Genomic DNA, 25511 nt, shown 5'->3' on the forward strand with positions numbered 1-25511 from the left:
CGACCTCCCTTATTAGCCTAGCAGGCCTGCTCTCTGATACCACTCAGCATGAACCTGCGGCCCTCTGAGAGCAGGTCTGTGAAGTTAATGGCTGGGGTCACAGAGCCACACGCGCCCGGCAACCCATGTTATTAGCTCAATAGTCCTGCTCTCAGAGACCACAGGCTCACACCTGAATCATAAGAAGAAGCAACCGGTCCCTGAGCTACAAAAGTTCCTCTAGATCTCTCAGTTAAAAACACAGTTACGCCTCTGACACGACCCCGTAGCCCACAGGGGTCTAAGTTTTTTACCACTGAAACGAGTATTGTAGAGGCAGTTCCCAACTGATCAGTCCCAAAAACTCCTATAACTATTGTGGACTCTAGGTTAGAGAATGATCACCCGTAGAGGACCCTTATGACTCCTGTAAAGGGTTTCTCAGGGCACTGACGGGTGGGGTTGAGGGTTCTGAAACAATAGCAGCCACTGAGCACAAAGGGCCTCCTAGCTGTTAGACTTGGCATCCTTGGCGTGGTCTCCCCTAACTTTTTGCCTCTGTTTCCCAAGTTGTTGATGTGTGCTGGACTCTGTTTTTTCTGTTTCTAATACTCTGGGCACTTTACCACTGTTATCCAGTGCGAAAGTGCAAGTGCTCCTATGTAAAATGTATGTGTAATTGGATTTCCATGATTGGCATATTTGATTTACTGGTAAGTCCCTAGTGCAGTGCACTAGAGGTGCCCAGGGCCTGTAAATCAAATGCTACTAGTGGGCCTGCAGCACTGGTTGTGTCACCCACCTTATTAGCCCTGTAAACATGGCTCAGACCTGCCACTGCAGTGTCTGTGTGTGCAGATTTTAACTGCCAATTCGACTTGGCAAATGTACCCACTTGCCAGGCCTAAACCTTCCCTTTTCTTACATGTAAGACACCCCTAAGGTAGGCCCCAGGTAGCCCCATGGGCATGGTGCAGGTGTATGTTTAAGGTAGGACATATACTACTGTGTTTTATACGTTCTGATAGTGAAATATTGCCATATTCGGTTTTCACTGTTGCAAGGCCTATATCTCTCATAGGGGCTACCTTTAAATATGATTAAAACATAGATTCCATTTGGGAACAGATAGACATGTGGAGTTTGGGGTCTCTGAGCTCACAATATAAAAATACATATTTTAGCAAAGTTGGTTTTAAGACTGTGTATTTGAAAATGCCACTTTTAGAAAGTGGGCATTTTCTTGCTTTTCTGTGGCCATTCTGTGACTCTGCCTATTTTGTGGATTCCCTGACTGGGTCAGCTTGACAGTTGGGCTGTTTACACCTCTCTCTAGACAGTGACACAAAGGGAGCTGGGGTGTAGCCTGCATATCCTGATGAGCCATCTGTGCTAGGAGGGAGGGGAGGAGTGGTCACTTAGACCTGAAAGGGCTGTGCCTGCCCTCACACAATGCAGTCTCCAACCCCCTAGTGTGTGTCTGGGGCTTGGCTTGGGCAAGGCAGGAGTTCACAAACAAGAGAGTCTTTCCTTTGAAGTAAGCCTACTTCAAAGGCCAAAATGGGTATAAGACGGGCACCCAAACCGACAGACTTTAGATCACTTCTGGACATCAAGAGGAACCTCTGACTGGAGAAAAGCTGAAGAGCTGAGGAGAAGTGCTGCCCTGTCTGTGACTGTGCTTTGTGGAGCTATCCTGCAGTTGCTGCTTCTGCCTGTGCAAGGGGACAAAGACTGAACTTTGTTGTGCATTCCTGCTTGTGAAGAAATCTCCAAGGGCTTGTCTTGAGCTTGCCTCCTGTTGTTGAAGGTCAGGGCCATCAAAGACTTCTCCTGCCAGCAACTGGACTCTCTGCTGAGATACCTGCCCTGCCAAGTGGTGCCCTATCCAGTTCCTGGGGCCTTGGAAGATGAAGCTGGCAGACCAAGACTGAAAATCCACACACAGACCATTGTGTGGGAAAAATATCGACGTACCTTCCAAGACGCAGCTGAAAAAACGATACGGCGGCGGCTTCGCAGCAGAAATCAACGCTCCACTGGCATCGCGGCTGGAAGATCAATGCACACAGCTGAAGATATGATGCACAACACCCGCTGACAGAGGCTGATAATGTTGCAACCCACACAGCGCGGTTCTGCTGATACCGTGCTGCAGGATTTTTGACCAAACCTTGCTTGGCGCAGAAAAACGACACAAAGCCTGTCCGGACCCGAGTGCTTGCCCGGATTGATGCATCGCTCTCCTGCGGAGAGGAAAAATGATGCATGTGACCCGACCTGAGGAGGAGAACGAAGCATGGTCTCGCCTGGGGGTGAGAAATCAACACATTGCTAGCTTTTTCTGAACCACACTCACCCGTGCGTGTTATTTTGACGCTACTGAGGTACTTTTCAATGCTAACAGTGTTTTTACTGTTTTCTCAAGGATTTAAGGCTCTTTTGCTTTTAAAATGAATAACTTGACTTGTGTATGTTAAATTTTTGTCATTTTGGTCTTGTTTTGTTCAGATAAATATTTCCTGTTTTTCTACACCTGTGTTGTGTCATTTTGTAGTGTTTTCACTGAGTTACTGTGTGTGTTGGTACAAATACTTTACACCTGGACTCTGAAGTTAAGCCTGCCTGCTTGTGCCAAGGTACCAAAGGGGTGAGCGGGGGTTAACTGAGGGTGATTCTCCTTTACCCTGACTAGAGTGAGGGCCCTTGCTTGGACAGGGGGTAACCTGACTGCGGAGGGGCTAACACAAACGTAGACCCAGAGGTGCAGCAATCTTCAGGTTAATAATCACCCGATCCTAGGCCCTGTGCGTCCCACGCATCCGCGGCCCTAAGCTGTTACGATCACCATTTAAGTTCCCCATATGTAATGTCCCCAATCACACCTCCGGGAGCGTATGATCCCACCAGTCCCCCATCAAGTGTATACGTTCCTCAGTCTTCTCCCTCTTCAACGTACCCTGATAGTAGTAGCGAGTCACAAAATCTGAGTTTTGGAACTCCGTCTAGAGAGGAACAGTCCTCTGAAACACCCGGGTGTTCGCGTTGGGGCCCTGTTTTTTTGACCCGTCTTGGTCCAGCCATTCAGAAAGCGGGTATTACTGTTAACAAAGAAACTGCAGCTAGTATGGCTCAGGGAAATATAAACCCTGCATCTAACACCTCAAGTAATGGCCCAGAACATGGCGTTTCAGGCAGCACTAGAGTCCTGGACTCATATAAAAGAAATACACCAATCTATTAGAAAGCTAAAATTCAGACTTAGCCTCAAGACTTTAAAACTCGGGAAGGGGGGGTCACGATACCATGTCCTCCAGAGCTGGCCTGAGGGCTTTAACCCAGAGGTTGTCATTATGTAGGAGGATGGTGGTCCAAGCATGTGAATTAGCCGCTGCAGACATAATTAATACACAGGCGTGACTAGGCGTGTGGGGTCACCTAGGGAGTGTAAGAACCGCATTTATTAATACTAGCATCCACAGGTCTAAATATAAAAAGGGGATCCAGGATATACTCACTAAAGCTCTACGGTTCTTACGAGTGCTAAAAAAAAAAGCTAGAGCCCCCCCCCAACAACTGCATAAAACCCCAAAAATCAGCAACCCTAACATATAAAACGACCCCGCTAGGCCTCAAAACATAAAGTTAAGAAAAAACATCACAAACGTAGAGGTTTTTAAGACCTCAGGGGGTAGAGTCCAGAGCAAGATTACCCCCGAACTACCTGCAAGACCCCTGTCCGTAGCAGGTGAAGTGGCAAGGACACAGCTCATAAATACATCGAATGTTGTTCAAATAGGCCGCGGGCGGTTACCTAAAAACAGCTGGGCTTGTAAGAGACAGAAGTGGGCTAGTAGCGCTAGAAAGCATATGCTTTTAATAAGGAAATTAAAGAAAGCCAAACTAAGTGTTACAGAGAGGTATAAAAATACGCCAACACCGAGCCATAGTCAACTACCAGTGAATGATACACCAGTGAGCCCCACATCCTTCGACGATCCTCAACCCGAGGATTTAGAACATGTGTTTTTAGAAAGTGTTAGAAGGTACAGTCGTACTGTATAGAGGTTTAACGCTACAGAGCATTATGAGGAATTCTGTTTTGTTAACCTGGATCGTCTAAATTCTTCTGATCACAGCATTATAGCTAACCATCAAGCCGTACAAACGCTCATAGAAAGGCTGTTACCTGATGTGGGTTCCAACGATTTCTTCCAACTACACTTCCAGGGGCAGGGCATTGACAGTCCCTTTTTCACCCGTTGAACACCCAGTGATGTGTTTGACGCTGTAGAATTTCTAGAAAAACCTCTCTAGCCTGCTACAGAGTAAGGCTGAAATAGTTGATACTCTTTGGATCCTTTGCGAGGTTGGATATAAAGGTTATTTGACCCTTCAGAGTTACAGCATGCATTCCAAAGAACCCTGAGAAGAATTTTATAGGGTTTCAGCAATTGCACGCATAAGAATTCACAACCATCGCAGCCAAGTGGATTACGACTATAAGTATCCAACGCAACCACTTAAACCTCTTTCAGAGGAGAATAATACGGGACAATCCGCTTAGGATGTATTCTCCATTTTTGATGTTTCGTCATTTTGAAGTTTTGTATTACTGTTTATAGTATGTGTTTTGTTTAGGTATGATTGAGACAATGCGTTCTGCATAAAAAAATGTGTTTGCTTCGTCCTTCTTCAAAATGTTTGAATAAATTGTGTAAAGAAATCAGATCCCTAAAAGAGGATTTATTACTTTTTTAGATGAAAATAGGAACATTAATCAGTCCCAACCTTTTGACCAAAAATTTGTTGTTGTTCTGTTCCCTTACCCAGGTCAGGTAGGGGTATGTTGGGTTAACCTCTTCTTATTGTCAAGAAATATTTGCATGTGGCACCTTCAAAGTTATCGCCCTCGTTGTCAGGGGTCGCGAAGGTGGTGTTTCCAGACCGTTAACATCTTGTATAGTAAGATCATCAGTAAGAAAAAAAGATGGTTGCTCAACTTTAACACATGGGCATCCAACACATGTCTGGCTGCTAGCATAGTAGGGTTGCTGATGGATCGACCTACATCTGATGCTCACACTCTGTCTAGAGCTGCTGAGCCCATAGGGCGCTTGAAATACCACACAACACAATAGTCTGTTTTGGGGACCTAGAACATTTTAAGAACTATTTTGCCGTTATGGTAAAAGTTCTTTACCACAATCATTCTTGGAAGTACCTCACGACTGGGCAGCAGACGAAAAACAAGACTGTGTATGTTCTCCATCATGAAAATCACTTTTATGGTATTTTGAACCTGAGGGGTTTTCTAGGAGCCAAGTACTTGTGCACCCATTGCAACCATATCTACAACACACAGACAGCTCACCAATGTGAAATGCACTTTAAAATGTACCAAAGAGATGGGTGTATTGAGATCACGGGGCAGAAGGTACAGTGCCGAATGTGTAATATGTTTTGTCGCTCGCAAAACTGCTTGAGCATAAATAACAGGCTTGTTTGCTGTGTCTCTGAAGCAGACTGCAGGAGATTCAGGCGCTACGTCACCTATGAGCATAAATGCAAAGGTATGAAATGTCCCAGGTGTAAAGTATATTGTCACACGGGGACAGAACACAAGTGTTACCTGGTAAAAGGGTTTCCTCTGACCAAAACTGAAGACTACTTAGTGTTCAATATAGAGTGTACACAGGAGACAGGTGTACATCAGCCTAATTATATTTATGCTCATCATCTAACTTCCAATGACATTATAAGTAATAAACACTTTTTAACTGTTTCATCACTCTTCAGTCATCTTTTTAGTGTGTGGCCCTGCCGGAACAATGAAAACATACTGCCACGCTGACAGCCGCCAACTTACCTCCGCCGTGGAGAATATCCGTTCACCATATTGTGACACACACACACCAATCCGTCAGTATTCAGTCACATACACACATCTGTTACACCAAAGGTCAGTGATAAACTGGCGGTATCAAAACCCACACCGTTACTCCAACAGAACTACACCCACTTCATTATGACCCACGAATCACCACAGCGGGCATTCAACGGCAGTAAACCACTGGACGTACATACCGCTGCGCTCACAATGGACACCCACATACAAAACAACACGACATTGGACAATTCAAACAACACACACCTGACACCCATACATACACCACACCCACACACCCACACCACTATAAAACACCCACCCACAGTACCCACAACCCTTTACAAACAACAGTTACTGGCAGGAGATTGACACCAAGACCACTGACACAAATAGAGCCACATACTATTCACACCTATACACCACTCACGCACTCCACATCACAAACCCTGACACATCACCTAACACACCCTCACCAACACACCTCACAGAACAACCATGGAACCACAAAGACACCCCCATTTCACAGAGGAGGAGCTAAGGGTCATGGTGGAGGAAATTGTCAGGGTAGAGCCACAGCTATTTGGAGCACAAGTGCAGCAGATATCAATAGCTAGGAAGATGGAGCTATGGCGGAGAATCGTGGACAGGGTTAATGCCACAGGACAGCACCCAAGAACTAGGAATGACATCAGGAAGAGGTGGAACGACCTACGGGGGAAGGTATGTTCCATTGCAGCAAGATACCAGCACGCTGCACAGAGGACTGGCGGTGGACCCCCACCTCCTCCCCCACAAATCACAACATGGGAAGAGCAGGTCTTGGCAATACTGCATCCTGAGGGCCTGGCCGGAGTCGGAGGAGAAATGGTCTCTGGTAAGTCAACTCTCTACTACTAATCACCCCCCTACCTACATGCCAACACATACCCTCACCCTCACTCCACTACTTCCCACACACCCCACCATCACATCTCACTCATCCCAATGCCGAGCCCTGCATGCCCTACCAATGCATTGACACCCGTCACAGCCCTGCATGGACACTCATCACTGAAGCATACACACCATAGAGAACTAACAATCCCACCATACACTAACATACACGGTGCCAGGGCAAATCCAAACAAAGAGGGGAAGCCACAGATGTACAATATGTCAGACACAGAAACCATAACACATCACTTACATCCCCACAGGTACCCCAGCCAATGTCACCGGAGAGGAGGTGCCAGCGCTATCCAGTACCCCAACAGAAGAGGCCCATAGTGATGACAGCAACTCTGGTCTTCAGAATCTGGATGACCTACCTGGCTTATCAGGGACCACTGGACTGCCGGTTACCCAGGCCCAGTCACACACCACCACAGAGCCTCCCCCATCAGGAAACACAACCACAGCACCCACCCAGCGTACCCATACCTCTGTCCCCAGGACACGTCAATCAGTAGTGTGTCCACCTCTACAGGGACCCCAAGGCACACCTCATCCCCAAGATAATCAGGGACCTGGGGCCAGTGGCAGTTGGCACACGGTTCAGGGGACAGAGGCACAGGCCAACAGAGACACTGGGAGGACTGCTGCGCGCCAGGGGGAGGACAGGCCCAGGGAACCGACTCTCCAGGAGGCTCTCCCAGAGATCCTGGGAGCCTATCAACATTCCCAGGACACAATGCGCCAGAATCCCAGACAATGTGCAGGAGAACAGGCGGCTGCAGGAGGGACAGTACCAGGGGATCAGGGAGGACTTGCAGGCCATCAACAACACCCTGATATCCATTGCTGTGGTGCTGGCAGACATGGCCAACATTATGAGGGAGGCTGTCTCACACCAGCGGGCCCTGTCACTAGCCAGACATCCGAACAGCCTTCCACTTCTGCTGCCACTAGTGGCCAGGAGGCCCCGCCACAGGACTCAACGGCCACCAGCACCCCTCCCCCTGCAGAAGGTGAACCACCCGCAAACATTCCCTGTGATCCAGACAGAAGCCAGAGACTCTTGCCAAGATCCCCGCCAGGAAATGAGACTCTCCTGATTGTCACTCTTGTGTCCCACTCTGTCACCCTGTCCACCTTGAACTGCCATTGCTCCCCTTCCTATGTCCCCACGGACAATGCACCTGTGCTACAAATAGACTGGAATAATACCCTGGACTTTTCTCCATCATCATCCCTTCCCATTGCACTTGCCCCTCCATATTTTAGCACTTCAATAAACACCTTTTGAAAAAAAAACATTTTGGAGTATGACATGTATATCAAATATGTATTAATTGTAACAGGTACAAACATTGCAAATCAACTGTACAGAGAATGAGCGTAGATTATTGACCTGTAGCTGGCTGTACTGATCACACCAGGAGTATATATCAGGTCACCAACATCTGCAAAATGAATTGCCAGAGGGAACAGTAAGTGCGCATTGAAGTTGCAAATATCAGCATGCTATTGGCACAAAAATTAAAACAAAAGTCATTGAAATGTGAAGTAACACTGTCCTACCTGTGTGTCATTGGAAGTATTGTCGGATCACATTAGTTCTGTTGTCCTCATCCTCTGCCTCCTCATCCTCACTGTCCACAGTGTCTACTGCTGCCACACGGGCATCTCCAGCCTCCTCCTCCTGCAGGATTGGAACATGGCGTCTGAGGGCCAGGTTATGCAACATGCAACATGCAGCATGCCACCACTATCTGGCAGACCTTCTTTGGTGAGTAGCACAGGGATCCACCTGTTAGATAGAGGCAGCGGAACCTGGCCTTCAGGAGGCCAAAGGTCCTTTCAATTATCCTTCTGGTTCGCCCATGTGCCTCATTAAAATGTTCTTCTGCCCTTGTCCTGGCATTCCTCACAGGGGTCAGCAGCCATGATAGGTGTGGGTAACCAGAGTCACCTGCAAATATTGAGGGACAACATTTATCCACACACTATCCTATATGGCCCACACCATACCCATACACCAGCATATACTGGGTGGGAACCAGGGCTAAGCTATTAGCCACACCCTGTGCCTCTGTAGTTGGCCCATCACATTTGGGATGCTGCTATTCCTCAGGACAAAGGCATCATGCACCAACCCAGGATACTTAGCATTGACGTGGTAGATGTACTGGTCTGCCAAGCAGACCATCTGAACATTCATAGAGTGGAAACTCTTATGATTCCTGAACACCTGCTCACTCTGCTGAGGGGGACAAATGCAACATGTGTCCCATCTATCGCCCCAGTTATGTTGCGGATATGTCCCATTGCATAAAACTCGGCCTTCTCTGTGGCCAAATCCTCAACCTGGGGGAAATCAATGTAGCTGCACATGTGTTTTATTAGGGCAGGGCAACACTCTTATCAGTGCGTTTGAGAAGATTGGCTGTGACATTCCTGTTGCCAAGCCCACTGTCACTCGGAAATAACCAGTTGCGAGGAAATGGAGTACAGATAGCACTTGCACAAGAGGGGGGATCCCACTGGGGTGACGGATAGCAGAAATCAAGTCAGGCTCCAATTGAAAACACGGCTCAGTGGTTGTGGCTCTGTCCAGTCTATAGGTGAGTATTATGTGCCAAGTCCACTAGGGGTCTGTACACGGGGGTACGTGTCCATCTCCTATTCATCCGCAGCTGTAGGTATCTAAGGGACAAAACAATGAGTAGACGGACACAAACTGAACAATGGAACCAGAAAAGAACTCTGCATCCTGTAAGTATGAAATGGGTCATTGTGATTTGTCCAGTATGTGCTAATATCTCCTGTGATGCAGCATTATTCCAGGGCCTGCCCCCCACCCTGAAATGGTGTCCTCCTGTACTGTGTGGAGGGACAGGTGGAAGTGTGGTAATTCCGCTGACGTTGTGCGCCGTTGCGGGGGGAGGTTGGGAACCGCTGTGCAACTCCTCACTGGCTAACATTGGGCCCTATGGGTTACAGTGGCCAATGGTGATCTACGCCGGTGGTGATGGTATGCACTGCCATTGACGTGACTGCAATTTTCTATCTGATTCCTCACTTGTTACCTGCCCTTCCATAGGAGAGGCCCTACACTGCATGTGCTGCTGTGACCTGTGTCTGGAACCTACCATGGCCCGTGTGACTAGGGGAAGGGCCCCAGCCTTCACTTCAGAGGAGTTGGAGAGACTGGTGGCTGGGGTCATACCCCTGTACAGACTGCTGTATGCGCCTCCAGACCAACAGGTGAGTACACTGAGAGCTCGATGCATGTGGCATGAAGGCATGGAGTTGTGTGTGTGATGGCCTCGTGTAAGGGGGGTGGGTGGATGTCCTCTTGGCGGCGTACACGTTGTGTGCTGGGCCATGTGTGTGTATATGGTGTTGGGAAGGGGTATGGTGGGCCATATGTGCAACAGGCAGGACTGTTTGTCTGATTCTATTTTCCTGTGTGTATTTCCTCTGCAGGTCTGCACCCATCAAAAGAAGGGTATATGGCGTGCCATTGCCAAGGAGGTGCGGACCCTGGTGGTCTATGGCAGGCGGAGCACCCACTCTTGCAAACGGTGGGAGGACCTGAGATGCTGGGCACGAAAGACCGCGGAGGCCCAGCTGAGGATGACCTCCCAACGAGGAAGGAGTGCCTGTCGAACCCTGACCCTCCTGATGGCCAGCATACTGGTGGTGGCCTATCCAGAGCTGGATGGGCGCTTGAGGGCATCACAGCAGCCACAAGGGGGTGAGTACAGCGGCCATCATTACAACTTACGCATGGCAGGGTGGTATGGGTGCCCCTAGGCCAGGCCTGACATTGCAGTGTAGGTCCCCTGGTGGCTTGGGTGCAGAAGAGCAAATTTAGCTACCTATCTCGTAGGCATCCACTACTGGTCAGGGCTGCGTGGATCCCAGGTGTGCTGCATTTGGTGGTGTCTGCTCCTCCCCATGCCTTGGAGGCATTCTATTTCTCTGGTAGTGCAGTGCATACTGCGTAGGCCTGTTCCCTGTGTGTGAGGGTGCTGTGTACACCAGCGGTGGTGTTGGTTCAGCCACTGACCCAGTGTATCCTTTGTCTCTCTCCCCCTCTCTCTGTTTTGTCATACTGTCCTTATGTGCATTAGCATTATCTGGCAGAGGAGCAGAGGCACCGGCGACGGAGGGAGCTGCATCCCACAGGACGCAGGAGGCAGAGTCCACCGACAGTCAGGACACCAGTGAGACGGAGGGCGTGGGAGCACCACGGCAGAGACTGGAGGGGACAGTTCAGACACAGATACCTCTTCCGATGGAAGCTCTCTGGTGGTGGTGGACACTTCTGTGACCACCCCAGCTACAGGTACAACCGCCACCCCTGTACCAGCACCCTCCTCCCAGCAGCCCCTCATCGAGTTGCACGTGGCCACTCACCCAGGAGGGTGGGCATCTCCTTAGCCCCAGGCACCTCATGCCCTGCCCCAGTTAGCCCTGCTGCCCTGAGTGAGGAGGCTCTTGACCTCCTGAGATCCATATCTCTAGGGCAGTCAACCATTGTGAATGCCATCCAGGGTCTGGCAGCCCAGATGCAACAATCTAATGCATTCCTGAAGGGCATTCACACTGGATTGGCGGCCCAATAGAGATCGATTCAGGCTCTGGCCTCCTCTCTGATGGCAGCCATTGTCCCTGTTTCTTCCGTCCCCCCTCCAACTTCCACTGCCCAGTCCCACTCCCCTCAACCCCAAACTATCCCAAGTACACATACAGACTAGCATGCACACAAGACAACACCCAAGAGTGTCACATGCAAACACAAGCGCCACACTTCATCCCACAGGCACTCACACAAACACCATCCAGTTGCAGACACACCAACATCCACTATTTCCACTGTCTCCCCCTCCTCACCCTTCACCACCTCCCTTTCAGCTATGTCCACACACACACCTGCATGCACTACATCATCATCCACTACCAGCATCATCACCACACCAAGTAGAACACACACCTCACTGGCAGACACCTCCAAAACATCCATGCACATGTCCCCTGTGTCCTCTCCCACTGTGTCTGTCCCCCCCCCATAAGCTACAAAAACGCAAACACTCAGACACCCAAAAGCCATCCACCTCACAACAGCATACAGCCCATGCACCTGCACCCAAAAGCAGCAGACAGACACCACCAACAACCATTCCCTCATCCTCCACTCCCATTCCTTCTCCCTCTTCCCGGCCCAATGTCCCTAGAAAACTGTTCCTATCCACCATTGACCTCTTCCCAACCCCTCCCCCCGTATGGGCAGAGTATCACAAACCCAGCCAAGCACCTCAGCCACAAGTCTACAGGCCCAGTCCTAACCGCACCCTCCTGTGGTAGAAAGGGATCCAGGCCACATGTAATGAAGGGGAAGAAGCCTGCACCAGCCAGCCTCAAGGGGAGGGAGACAGCCCCAGCTGGCAAGAAGGGCAAGGAGCCTGCACCTGCCACACGAAAGGCCACGGAGTCTGCCCCAGCAGACAGGAAGATCAAGGAGGCTGCACCAGCAGGCAAGAAGATCAAGGAGCCTGCCCCAACAGGCAGGAAGGGCAAGGAGCCTGCACCAGCAGGCAGGAAGATTAAGGAGCCTACACCAGTAGACAGGAAGGGAAAGTATCCTGGACCAGGAACTTTGATGGAGCCCCCACCAACAACCATGGTTGTGCAGCCGTCTGAGGTTGCAAGGGATCGACAGGAGCCTCCCCCCACCAGCAGCACCACCACTGTGCAGCCGTCTGAGGTTGCAGGGGATGGGCAGGAGCCACCCCCCCACCAGCAGCAACACCACTGTGCAGCCGTCCGAGGTTGCAGGGGATGGGCAGGAGCCTCCCCCCACCAATGGCACCACCACGGTGCAGCCGTCAAAACCGGTGGACGGTATGTAATCCTACTTCCATGGGCTGCTGTGCGTCCTGTCCACTTCAGAACCAGTGGGTATGACACCCACCTTAGAGACTGTGGCCCATCACTCCCCAGAATCAAGCACAGGGCACTTTGCCACCTCCAGAACCAGTGGGTATGACACTCACCTTAGAGACTGTGGCCTATCACTCCCCAGGATCAAGCACAGGGCACATTGCCCCCTCCAGAATCAGTGGGTATGTCACCCACTTGAGAGACTGTGACCTATCACTCCCCAGGATCAAGAACAGGTCAAGTTGCCCTCTCCAAAACCAGTGGTCTTGTTACATCTCCCTACTGAGGTGCTCCCCCCAACCCCATCCCCTACCCCCCCTGAGGTGCATGCCTATCTACAAACTGATGCCCCTTCAGTGTTCTCTCCATGTTGAAGCAGGTGACGTGTGGCCTTGGACTTTGGCCTGTGGCCTACAAAAATTGAGGACTGGGCTGTGTCCCTTTTTCTGTACATATGTATATATCTATTATCTTGCCTAACTTATTATTTCTACTGTGTTGATCTTATTATAAACAATTTAGCAAAATTGTTTTGTCCTTGCATTTGTCAGCCAAGTTATGGGGTCAAATTGTTTTTTTTCATGCATCTGGTTGTGTGTATAGTGTGTGTGTTGTACATGTGTGTGTCACTCTTTCCCCCCCCCCTCTTGTGTGCTAGGCGGCTGTACTCCCCATCGTCGTCTTCGCAGGTGTTGGTGTTCGTGGTGGAGCAGAACATAGAATAACATCAGGAAAACATGCAGTTCTGGTTCTGGTTCTTCCCTGTGTCTCCAATGGTGAGTCCTTTTCCCTTCTGAGCTCAATTTCCGCCAGGCTTTTGATGTCATTGGTACCGCCCCGGAAAAGGTGGAGGAATGTCTGGTCATAATATGGTGGGCAGAACATTGACTTCTGCCTGGCTGTAGGCGGCTCCCGCCATTGTAGCTGTTGTTTCTGCCCTGGTACATTGTGTGGTACATTGGCTGTCTTTCGGAGATCTTTCCGCCATGGTCATAATTTGGCGGTAATTACCACCAGCCTGTTGGCGGTATTACCCTCACTTTATCACCGACTGCCAGGGTCGTAATGAGGGCCATAGTCTGATTTCGAGTTTACATTATTTTATTGTATACAGTTATAGTCACACTTATATAAGCATTACACAGCAGTACACTTTTGACAAACATCGTATTCTGTTTTAACAATGGTCGCAGTAGACCCACATTTTCTTTTACATACTTCACAACCATACGGTTGTTATTTACTAGATCGCACAAATATAGATTTAGAAAATGTCTAAACATCATACCCTCAGAAATTTTACTAATAAAATATATACAGTGTTCCCTGCATGTGACTGATAAAGAACCATGCACTCGCATCATGTTATACTCGATGCCACTAGCAGCTTTTTTATATACTTGAATATGGGTTTTGAATAGATGCTATGCTAGGGTAATGCCACTGAACTGTCAAACACTGTAACCTTGTCAATATCCAAAATCATTACCACCCAGTGTGTTCCACCCTTGTAATTCGGATCTGTGTTAAAGACTAGCGAGCATGATCTTTACACACCAGCTTCCTCGGGTAGCTTGGAAAAACATCTAAAAAGTATTTCCTTGCATATTTATTCCTCCTTAAGAACTCACGGATCTGCACAGTGTCTATTGTACAATATTTTAAAGATAGTCAAACATGATTTGGTGGGCGGGGTTGACCTGGATGACGCTGTCGAACACCGCAAATACAAGCATGTTCACATTAGTAGCCAAGGATTGACTAAAACACATTTCAGCTTTTAGATTTCCATTTTTTATCAGATTATAATGATCACCGTCTTCCATGTTGGGTGTTAGATCAAAAGCAAATATAGGGGGTCATTCTGACCCTGGCGGTAAAATCCGCCAGGGCCAACGACCGCGGGAGCACCGCCAACAGGCTGGCGGTGCTCCCTTGGGCATTCTGACCGCGGCGGTACAGCCGCGGTCAGAAACGGAAAACCGGTGGTGTACCGCCGGTTCTCCGCTGCCCTGGGGAATCCTCCATGGCGGCGCAGCTTGCTGCGCCGCCATGGGGATTCCGACCCCCATACCGCCATCCTGTTCCTGGCGGTTTTGGCCGCCAGGCAGAGGATGGCAGTATGGGGTGTTGTGGGGCCCCTGGGGGCCCCTGCAGTGCCCATGCCAATGGCATGGGCACTGCAGGGGCCCCCGTAACAGGGCCCCACCAAGATTTTCAATGTCTGCCATGCAGACACTGAAAATCGCTATGGGTGCTACTGCACCCGTCGCACCCCTTCCACTCCGCCGGCTCTATTCGGAGCCGGCATCCTCATGGAAGGGTGTTTCCCGCTGGGCTGGCAGGCGGCCTTCTGGCGGTCGCCCGCCAGCCCAGCGGGAAACCCAGAATAACCGCAGCGGTCTCTTGACCGCGCAGCGGTATTCTGCCGGCGGGACTTTGGCGGGCGGCCTCCGCCGCCCGCCAAAGTCAGAATGACCCACATAGTGTAGCCATAACCATATCCTTCTCTTGATACGAGTCCCAAGTCCCTCAGATGTTTTCCTATTATTGACACCAGTCCAAGGTATTTCTTGATACAGTTAGATGTTCCAAAACTAGGTGTGTACGGTTTCACAGGAATCACAGCCCCCTTGTGTACCAGCACCACGTAGTTGATGTCGTGGTGTTTGAAATTGAAAAGGTCCGAGTGTATGCGACCTAGGAGGTCGAACTGCTTACTGGCGGCAGCAAAGCTCGCGCTTTTTTCAAAACCCTGATTGCGACCGTCCAGAGCATTAGCTTCAAAATGACTGTAAGTATCTTTGTAGAAGAGCCCCACTGAAAGCTGTGTGTCCAGGGCATCACTGCTGTAAATAAGAATACTCTAAAAAATGGCTCCCAAACTGAGTACTGACTGTCTTGTGCAGCTTCTGGTAGATCACGTGGTTCTCACCAGCAAATTAAGGTCTAGAACCACAAGAAGTGTCTGCCTCATGTGTAGTTCAGGACATTCTTGTGGTTCTCCCTAAATCTTGTTTTGCCAGGGAGAAGCACAAGAACTGCTGAAACATGCCCACACGTTTCTTAGGTTAGTTTCAGGAGCCAAATGGGATAGTTTTTGTGGTTAATTTTATTCAATTGTAGACTGTTCAAAGAAAAGTAAGGTAATGGATTATTTCAGCTCATGAAGCATTGTCTGAAATTCAGGGGTAGAAAGCACATTATTCATTTTAAGCATTCTGTATTTAACACATTTAAATTTGAGTTTTGAATAATCTATTATGTTATGTCTACTATGTCTATTACTGTTATGAAGAGGCAGGAGCTTTTTATATAATTTACCATGATAGCACTCTCTCAATAATCCTGCATAATCAATTACAGACTGCCATGCCACTGTAACACAGACGGGATCTAACCCCTAAGGCAACACCTAATCACACTGATTTAGCGTGGGCCCTATCTCTCTATCTGGGCCCAATTTTTCTTCACTGTTTGAAGGGGTGGAGAGGTAATTTCACCAGATTATTCAAATCAATTACAGTGCACATCAATAGTCACACATTAAACCTCAGCTTCCACATTAAAGTTTGAAAGGGCTTTATAACAGACTTGGAGCCAAAGTTACATAAGTGATTCTCAATACCATAGTATGGATATACAAGATCACCAATAAAGAATTAAAGCATTGCACAATATTATATTGAAGAAATATATAAAATACCAAGACTTCAATACAAACAATGCAGAAAATCATAAGTATGTGATGTCTGGATTCGAAAATTAAGTTATCTTGCCTAACCATTGAATCTAGCTCCTAAACTATTCTAATACATAAAGAATATCTGAGAAAGGTTAGCAAACAGAGTTGCTGTAGACGATTCTGTACAAGAGAGGTGTAGTGGTATAAAGCCACATAGAAATTAAAGTATGAGGTCTATACCTCAAAAAGTTCCACTCTGAGCAAGGGACAAAGGGAATCTGAATCACTCACCAACTAAACCACACTTAAATCTTGATTCCAAGTGTGATGACACCATAATTAAAATTCTCTTTTGAAAAATAAAAACCACAAATCAATTATAATTGACAATTTATTCTTCTGAAGTCTTTGACATTCAACCTTGGTACAACCTTGCATCTAAGAATTTCAAAAGCTATATCTGCCAAGTCCAGGATACTTCTTCCGTCCTGTAACACTTCTTTCAGGCTCTCTTATCTCTTGTGCACAACAAGCTCCTTGTTAACTTCAGCACCTACAGTTTTAGAAAAACAAGCTTTCACGTTGATGATTAAAACACACAAATGGAATTTGGCCTTCACTCCAAACTAAAATGAACTCAAATATACTTTCAGCTCAATATGTTTTAAATGTTAAACTTGTCAAAAATAAACTGATTATAAAGAATAAAATTTCTAAAATACTATAACATAAACATTCTTGCAAACGAAGATTAAATGTGGCATACATGAAACATTAAATTAATTGTGCACGTCTACTGATATATTTCAGTGCACTACATTTAACAATTAATTTGATATATTGTAAATGAAAATAACCACCCCTTCTTCTCACGTTTTGAAATGTATAATGGCACAGACAGGTGCTGTTAACCCTCTCTCACATGGCGTGTAACGTCATCACAAACCCACTTCATTCTTGAATGAGACTCTCTAAAACCTAGTCATTTTGAACATCTTTTGTCTGGATTCTTCCAAATGTTTCATGTCATCATAATATTTACACTGACTATCTTCCAACTCAACCTCTGCCCTCTTTCTCTTTCTACCTTGCTAAATCCTCATTCCCCAGAAAACCTTGAGTCCAATTAACAGAATTATCCCCACTATAGAAATAATCAACAATGGTCTCAACACAAAACCACAATTCCACTTCCTAAATTTCCAAACCATCTATCCACAACAGAAAATCCATCTGGTGTGGCTTCCCATGCACTAGTCACTTCCAACTCTTTTAAATCCTTTGTAAGCCCTGAAATATTCCAGACATACTTCTACAAATCCATACTTTCGTTGGCAATAAAAGTACAGCATTGTTGGACTTTAAGCATCCGACAGACTCCTCCATCTTTTGTGAGCAACATGTCTAAAGCAAGTCGATTTTGCAAAACGATTCATATGATCACTATCATCTCAGAATGTACAAACTGCAATGCTCCAGAAGTACTAGTGGCTAGTTTATTCACTACAGTAGACAACCTTCTATTCTTCAAATCATTCAAGATCACTCCCACAGACGGGATTAAAGCACCAGTACAGCATCCATTTTTCTGACATCCTCATTCCTCACACCTCATCCCTACTTCTCATCCCTACTTCTCATACCTGCTTCTCCTCCCTGTTTCTCATCCGTCATCCCTACTTCTCATCCATCATACATCATCCCGGCTTCTCTTCCATCTTCCCCACTTCTAATCCATCATCCCTACTTCTCATCCATCATCCCTTCTTCTCATCCCTGCTTCTCCTCCATCATCCCTACTTCTCATCTATCATAAATTATCCCTACTTCTCCTCCATCATCCCTGCTTCTTATCCATCATACATCATCCCTACTCCTTATCCATCATCCCTGCTTCTCTTCCATCATCCCTACTTTTCACCCATCATCTCTGCGTCTCATCCATCATACATCATCCCTACTTCTAATCCATCATTCCTGCTTCTCATCCATCATACATCATCCCTGCTTCTCATCCATCAAACATCATCCCTACTTCATATTCATCATCCCTACTTTTCATCCATCATCCCTGCTTCTCTTCCATCATCCCTACTTCTCCTCCATCATCCCTGCTTCTCATCCATCATCCCTACTTCTTATCCACCATCCCTGCTTCTCTTCCATCATCCCTACTTTTCACCCATCATCTCTGCTTCTCATCCATCATACATCATCCCTACTTCTCATCCATCATCCCTGCTTCTCATCCATCATACATCATCCCTGCTTCTCATCCATCAAACATCATCCCTACTTCATATTCATCATCCCTACTTCTCATCCATCATCCCTACTTCTCTTCCATCATCCCTGTTTCTCATACATCATCCCTACTTCTCATCTATCATCCCTACTCCTCATCCCTGCTTATCATCCCTACTTCTCTTCCATCATCCCTACTTCTCATCCCTCACCGCTGCTTCTCATCCCTACTTCTAATCCATCTTCCTTCAGTCCTTCTTCTCATGCCTCAGCCATCATCCCTACTCCCCATCCATTATCCCTACTCCTCATTCCTCATCCCTCAGTCATACCAACACATTTGCAGTTTTGTGAAACACACCTTCACGCTGATTGGTTGGGAGCAGCCAATCAGAGTTATGCCACAGAGATGCATTCTATTTCACTGAAAAACAGCATTCTCATTACACATGGTGGGTGAAGAGGGAAGATAGGAAATGTAACTCTGTGTTTGTTTTCAGTGAATTCAAGGCTGCACAATATTTCATTTTATTTAAATAAGTGTTTTTCTGTTTCCACCGGCCTCTGCAGAAAGCTGTGCTGGTTTGGGAAATACAGGGAGACCACAGCTTGGGCCATAAATCAGCTCTTGGAGAAAGGGTTATACAGGTCATCTACAGTTCAACCATAAACCTTTCTGGTTTCAGTTTCATAGGTAAAAATAAAATGATTTAACTCAACTCTGATGACAGCGCAATCCAATTCTCCCAAACATTTTCTGGTTTCATTTTTATTTGTAACAAATAAAGGCCCTCATTACAACATTGGCGGTAAAAGCCGGCTACCGCCGTGCAGAAGACCACCAACACACCGCCGCGGCTGCGGAAAACCGCCACAGCTATTATGACCCACATTTCGGAATCCGCCAAAATTCAGACACCCACACAAGTCCGCCACACCAAAGGTCAGTGATAAACTGGCGATAACAAAACCTCCACCGTCACGCCAACAGAAATACGCCCACACTATCATGACACACAAATCCACACGGCGGTCTTTCAACCGCGGTATTCCATTGGCGGTACACACCGCTGCGCTCAAAATACACACACATATACAAAACACTGCCACATTGGACAATTCAAAATGCACACACCTGATACACATACACACACCACTCCCACACACCCATTACAATATAAAACACACACCCACATCACCCACAAACCCCTACGACCAAAAATCCAGAAAGAAGGCCAGAGAGAGACACCACCAGCAAGAACAACAGCATCCACAGGCACACAATACCATTACCCACACTACTTTCACGCACCTCACAGAACACACCACTACATATCAGCACACTAATCACCACACAATCCACCCCACACATCACCTACACCACCCCAGGGAACGGCAAAGACACCCCAGTTTCTCGGAGGAGGAGCTCAGGGTCATGGTGGAGGAAATCGTCCGGGTAGAGCCACAGCTATTCGGATCACAGGTGCAGCACACCTCCATTGCAAGGAAGATGGAGCTATGGCGCAGAATAGTGGACAGGGTCAACGCAGTGGGACAGCACCCAAGAAATCGGGAGGACATCAGGAAGAGGTGGAACGACCTACGGGGGAAGGTGTGTTCCGTGATCTCAAGACACCACCTGGCGGTTCAGCGGACTGGCGGCGGACCCCCACCTCCTCACCCACAACTAACAACATGGGAGGAGCAGGTCTTGGCGATTCTGCATCCTGAGGGCCTCGCAGGAGTAGGTGGAGGAATGGACTCTGGTAAGTCAAATCTTAACTATTACATCCCCCACCCTACCTGCATGCTATCACATACACCCACCCTCACCCCCAGCACCCCAACTCCTCACATATGTCCCAACATCAAAAACCACCCATCCCAACACCAAGCCCTGTATGCAACAACAGAGCATGGACACCCATCACTAAAGCATGCCCACTGCACATACCCATACAACCCCCTAAACCACCATCACACAAGCTCCCACACAGGAATGCAAGCACTCGGGTACACGCTCACCCACCCATTGCACACCATGACACATACAGATGTAATAACCATCCTTTTATACCCCTACAGGACCCTTACCCAACGTCACCGGACAGGAGGGTCCACACATGTCCACACCACCAACAGAAGAGGCCCACAGTGATGACAGCACCTCCGTCCAACTGGATCTAGATGACCAGCCCGGCCCGTCGGGACCTCTGGACCGTCGGTTCCCCTCACACTGGCACAGGCCATCACAGACCTTCCCCCCTCTGGAAACACCAGCACAGCACCCACCCAGCGGGCCCATACCTCCGTCCCCAGGACACATCAATCAGCTGTGTGTCCACCACTACAGGGAACCCAGGATAACCCACCACCCCAACAACAACAGGGACCTTGGGGAAGTGGGCACAAGGTCCAGGGGATGGAGGCCCAGGAACACATGGGCACTGGGAGGTCTGCTGTGCGACAGGGGGCGGACAGGCCAAGGGAACCCACTGTCCACGAGGCCCTCTCCTCCATCATGGGAGGCTACCACCACTCCCAGGAGACGATGGCAACGGTACTGGCCAAGTTTCAGGAGACCCAGCGCCTGCAGGAGGAACAGTATATGGGCTTCAGGGCGGAACTCAGAACCATCAGCTCCACCCAGGGCACCATCGTAGGGGTGCTGAAGGAACTCGTGAACACCAGGAGGGACACTGTGGCACTACAAGGGGCCCCTGACACTAACATGCACGATGAACTGCCCACCACCTCCGCCGGCGCTAGTGGACAGGACGCCTGCCACAGGACCACCACACCAGCACCCCACCCCCTGCAGAGGGAGAACCACCCCCCAAGTGTTCCCTGAGATCCAGGACAAAGACAGAGCACGATGCCAAGACCCCCGCCAAGAAATTAGACCACCCTGATTGTCATCCTACTGTCCCACTTTGTCACCCTGTCCATACTTAAACTGCCCATACTCCACTTCCTATGCCCATTTGGGCAATGCACCTGTGAAACTAATAGACTGGACTCTGCCATGGACATTCCTCCGCCATCACCCCTCACCAATTCACTACCCCCTCCAATATTGAGCACTTAAATAAATACACTTAAAACACAAAACAATCTACTAGTCTGTCTGTTATTTCGAAATAGTGCACTAGCAATTACAGTGACAAAATGCTCTTTCAATTGTAATGTCAACATACCTATATCACACAGCTCAAGTCCATGAGGAATCAAAGCAGATGTCACACAGTGGGACCCACATCTGTGAAATCGTAAGGGAAAGTGACAACTCAGTGACCATACACTGGGTGAAAACGACAGACAGTAGAGAGGTAGTAGTGTTTAAGTACATGTAGTAGGCAGGCCTGTACTCTTACCTGTGTCTCACTGGAAATATTGCTGGATCACTGAGTCCCTGTTGTTCATGTCTTCTTCCTCTGCTTCCTCGTCTTCACTATCCACAGGCTCCACAGCTGCAACAACACCGCCATCTGGACCATCCTCCTGCAGAAAAGGCACCTGTCGTCGCAATGCCAAGTTATGAAGCATACAGCAGGCCACGATGATCTGGCACACCTTCTTTGGTGAGTAGAATAGGGATCTACCTGTCATATGGAGGCACCGGAACCTGGCCTTCAGGAGGCCGAAGGTCCGCTCGATCACCCTCCTAGTTCGCCCATGGGCCTCATTGTAGCGTTCCTTTGCCCTTGTCCTGGGATTTCTCACTGGGGTCAGGTTGGGGTAACCAGAGTCACCTGCAAATGGCGAGGGACAAGTATTAGACACACACTAACCTGTAGGGTAACCCCAGACCCAGACAACCATTCCCACTGTCTTGCTTCCAGGTGCTCAACTAATAGCCACACACGGTGCCGCTGGAGTTGACCCATCACATAAGGGATGCTGCTATTCCGCAGGATGTAGGCGTCATGCACTGAGCCAGGGAACTTGGCATTCACATGGGAGATGTACTGGTCTGCCAAACATACCATCTGTACATTCATAGAATGAGAACTCTTCCAGTTTCTGTACACCTGTTCACTCCTGTGGGGGGGGACCAAAGCCACATGGGTCCCATCAATGGCACCTATGATGTTGGGGATATGTCCCAGGGCATAGAAATCACCTTTCACTGTAGGCAAATCCTCCACCTGAGGGAAAACGATGTAGCTCCGCATGTGTTTCAGCAGGGCAGACAACACTCTGGACAACACGTTCGAAAACATAGGCTGGGGCATCCCTGATGCTATGGCCACTGTTGTTTGAAATGACCCACTTGCTAGGAAATGGAGCACTGACAGCACCTGCACTTGAAGGGGGGATTCCTGTGGGATGGCGGATTGCTGACATCAGGTCTGGCTCCAACTGGGTACACAGTTCCTGGATTGTGGCACGGTCAAGCCTCTATGTGATTATGACATGTCGCTCCTCCATTGTCGACAGGTCCACCAACGGTCGGTACACCGGAGGATGCCGCCATCTCCTCACATGTCCCAGCGGACGGTGCCTATGAAGGACAACAGTGAGCACAGAGTCACACAACTCAGAGGTACGTATCCACAGTTTACACAGAACACCAATCATACACAAAAGGTGGCCTGTATGTGTGTTGAGTCTAGGCCTAGGTATGTGTGACGCAGTTGGAAATGAAGCCATGTGGGCCCCTGAAATGGCGGCTGCCTGACCTGTAAAGTGGGACAATGGGATGTGAGGTAACTGCGCTGGCGTTGTACACTGTTGCGGTAGGTGGTCGAAGACCGCGGCGCAATGCTGCATTGGTTAACATTGGACCCTATGGGTCCCAGGAGCCAATGACGATGTGCGCCGGCGGTGACGGTACGCACCGCCGCGGACGTGACTGCCATTTTCTATCTGTTCAATCACTCGATGCCTGATCTTCAACAGGAGAGGACCTACACTATAAGTGCTGCTGTGACCTCGGTCTGGAAGAGACTATGGCTCGAGTGTCTGGGGAAAGGGCCCCTGCCTTCACATCAGAGGAGTTGGAGAAGCTCGTGAATGGGGTCCTCCCCCAGTACACGCTACTCTACGGTCCTCCAGACAAACAGGTAAATACACTGTGAGCATGCTGTATGGGCTATGACTCTGTGGAGTGGGGTGGATGAAAGATGGGGGGGAGATTGAGGCGTGCATGAAACGACGGTAAGTGCATGTGCATCATGGCAAGGGTAGGGATGGGGGCCAATCACTTTGACGGTGCAGTTGGTAATAAGTACTCTTTTCCCCCTGTACATTTCATGTAGGTCAGCGACCACCAGAAAAAAGATATTTGGCGTGCCATTGCCAAGGACGTCCGGACCCTGGGGGTCTACCACAGACGGAGCACCCACTGCCGGAAAAGATGGGAGTACATTCGCCGCTGGAGCAAGAAGACGGCGGAGGCTCAGCTGGGGATGGCCTCCCTATGTGGAAGGGGTGCCCGTCGCACCAGGACCCCCCTGATGTTCAGGATCTTGGCGGTGGCCTACCCGGAGTTGGATGGGCGCTTGAGGGCATCACAGCAGACACAAGGGGGTGAGTACACTCGCATTCTGCTGACTTTGCGCAGAGTGGAGGTGTCTGGGTGGGGGAGGTGGGCTGTGGGTTTCCCTAGGCCATGGCGAGTTCCGTAGGCAAGGCCCCTCTGTAAGACAGGCCATGTGACACCCCAGCCCACCTCTGTAGAGTGTGAAGTATACCTAGTCATGCCCCTGTGTCATCCATGTGTGCAGATGTCGTCCATAGCCTTGTAGGCCATTTCCCAGGAATTGAACAGTGGAGCCCAAGAGCGCGGCGTAGTGCAGGGGGCTTCTGTGTCTGTCGTGTCCGCCAACGGTAGCGGTAATGCATGCACTCAACATGTCTCTCTTCTGTCTTCCCCCCCTTTTTGTGGTCTCCCTATTCTTGTGTGCATTAGCATCATCAGGCGGAGGAGCAGTGGCACCGGAGCAGGAGGGAGCTGCATCCCCCATGGCCCTGGAGGGCGACACTACGGACTCTGAATTAACCAGTGGGACGGAGGGTGAGGGGAGCTCCACGGCGGGGACAGGAGCTGACACCAGCGACACGGACTCGTCCTCTGATGGGAGCTCCTGAAGTACTGGGTTTTTCAGAACCCAGTGGTGCCAGGGAACACACCCTAAGACTTCGAGTCCTTCCTGTTTCAGACTACAGAAACACAGAGTCTTCTTGGTGAAGTCAAAGATCTTGTTTATGGGCTGCAGCCAGTAACAGGTATCCTAGAAGTACAACACGGTGTATATTCTCAGGAGACTGCTGCTCTTGTAAAGCTAACCTTCTCTTTTATACAAAATATTATGCTTTGGGCAAACATTCCTTATTTTACAGTTGACCATTCACATATTTTCACTACAAAGAAATAGCAGGGTTATGATGACAAGCCCATATTTCAGTTTGTCCAGCCCTCAATCAATTACCCGGCAAGGCTCAGTACTTTCATCAGATATCGATGGACCCCCAATATAAACAGGCACGTCCTCCTTGTAAAGCAAGTCATAAAGAAAGAAACAGGGACAGGTGCGTGTAAGATTAGGCATGGTTTGTGTGTGATGAAAGGTTTTATGATGTGTTGTGCCTTGATACTAATCTCATTCGGCCACTGGGAAAGAAACTGGCCGAACAGGTTTGGCTTCAGGCAGTGGAGTCAGCTTGCCCAGGTCACAGAGGAGTCAGCAAAGATGTACGTGTCCTTCAGACTCGTTTTCAGCATTAGACATTGGCCTATGTGAGGGCAATCATAAAATGGCTGTCGTTTAAATGGAACCCGAGGGTTCAGGACAGAAACTCTGATATTCTGGTGATTTCGTTACCCGAATATGAATACAATGC

Source organism: Pleurodeles waltl, chromosome 4_2, assembly GCF_031143425.1.
Source record: "Pleurodeles waltl isolate 20211129_DDA chromosome 4_2, aPleWal1.hap1.20221129, whole genome shotgun sequence".
In the NCBI taxonomy this organism is placed as follows: domain Eukaryota; kingdom Metazoa; phylum Chordata; class Amphibia; order Caudata; family Salamandridae; genus Pleurodeles; species Pleurodeles waltl.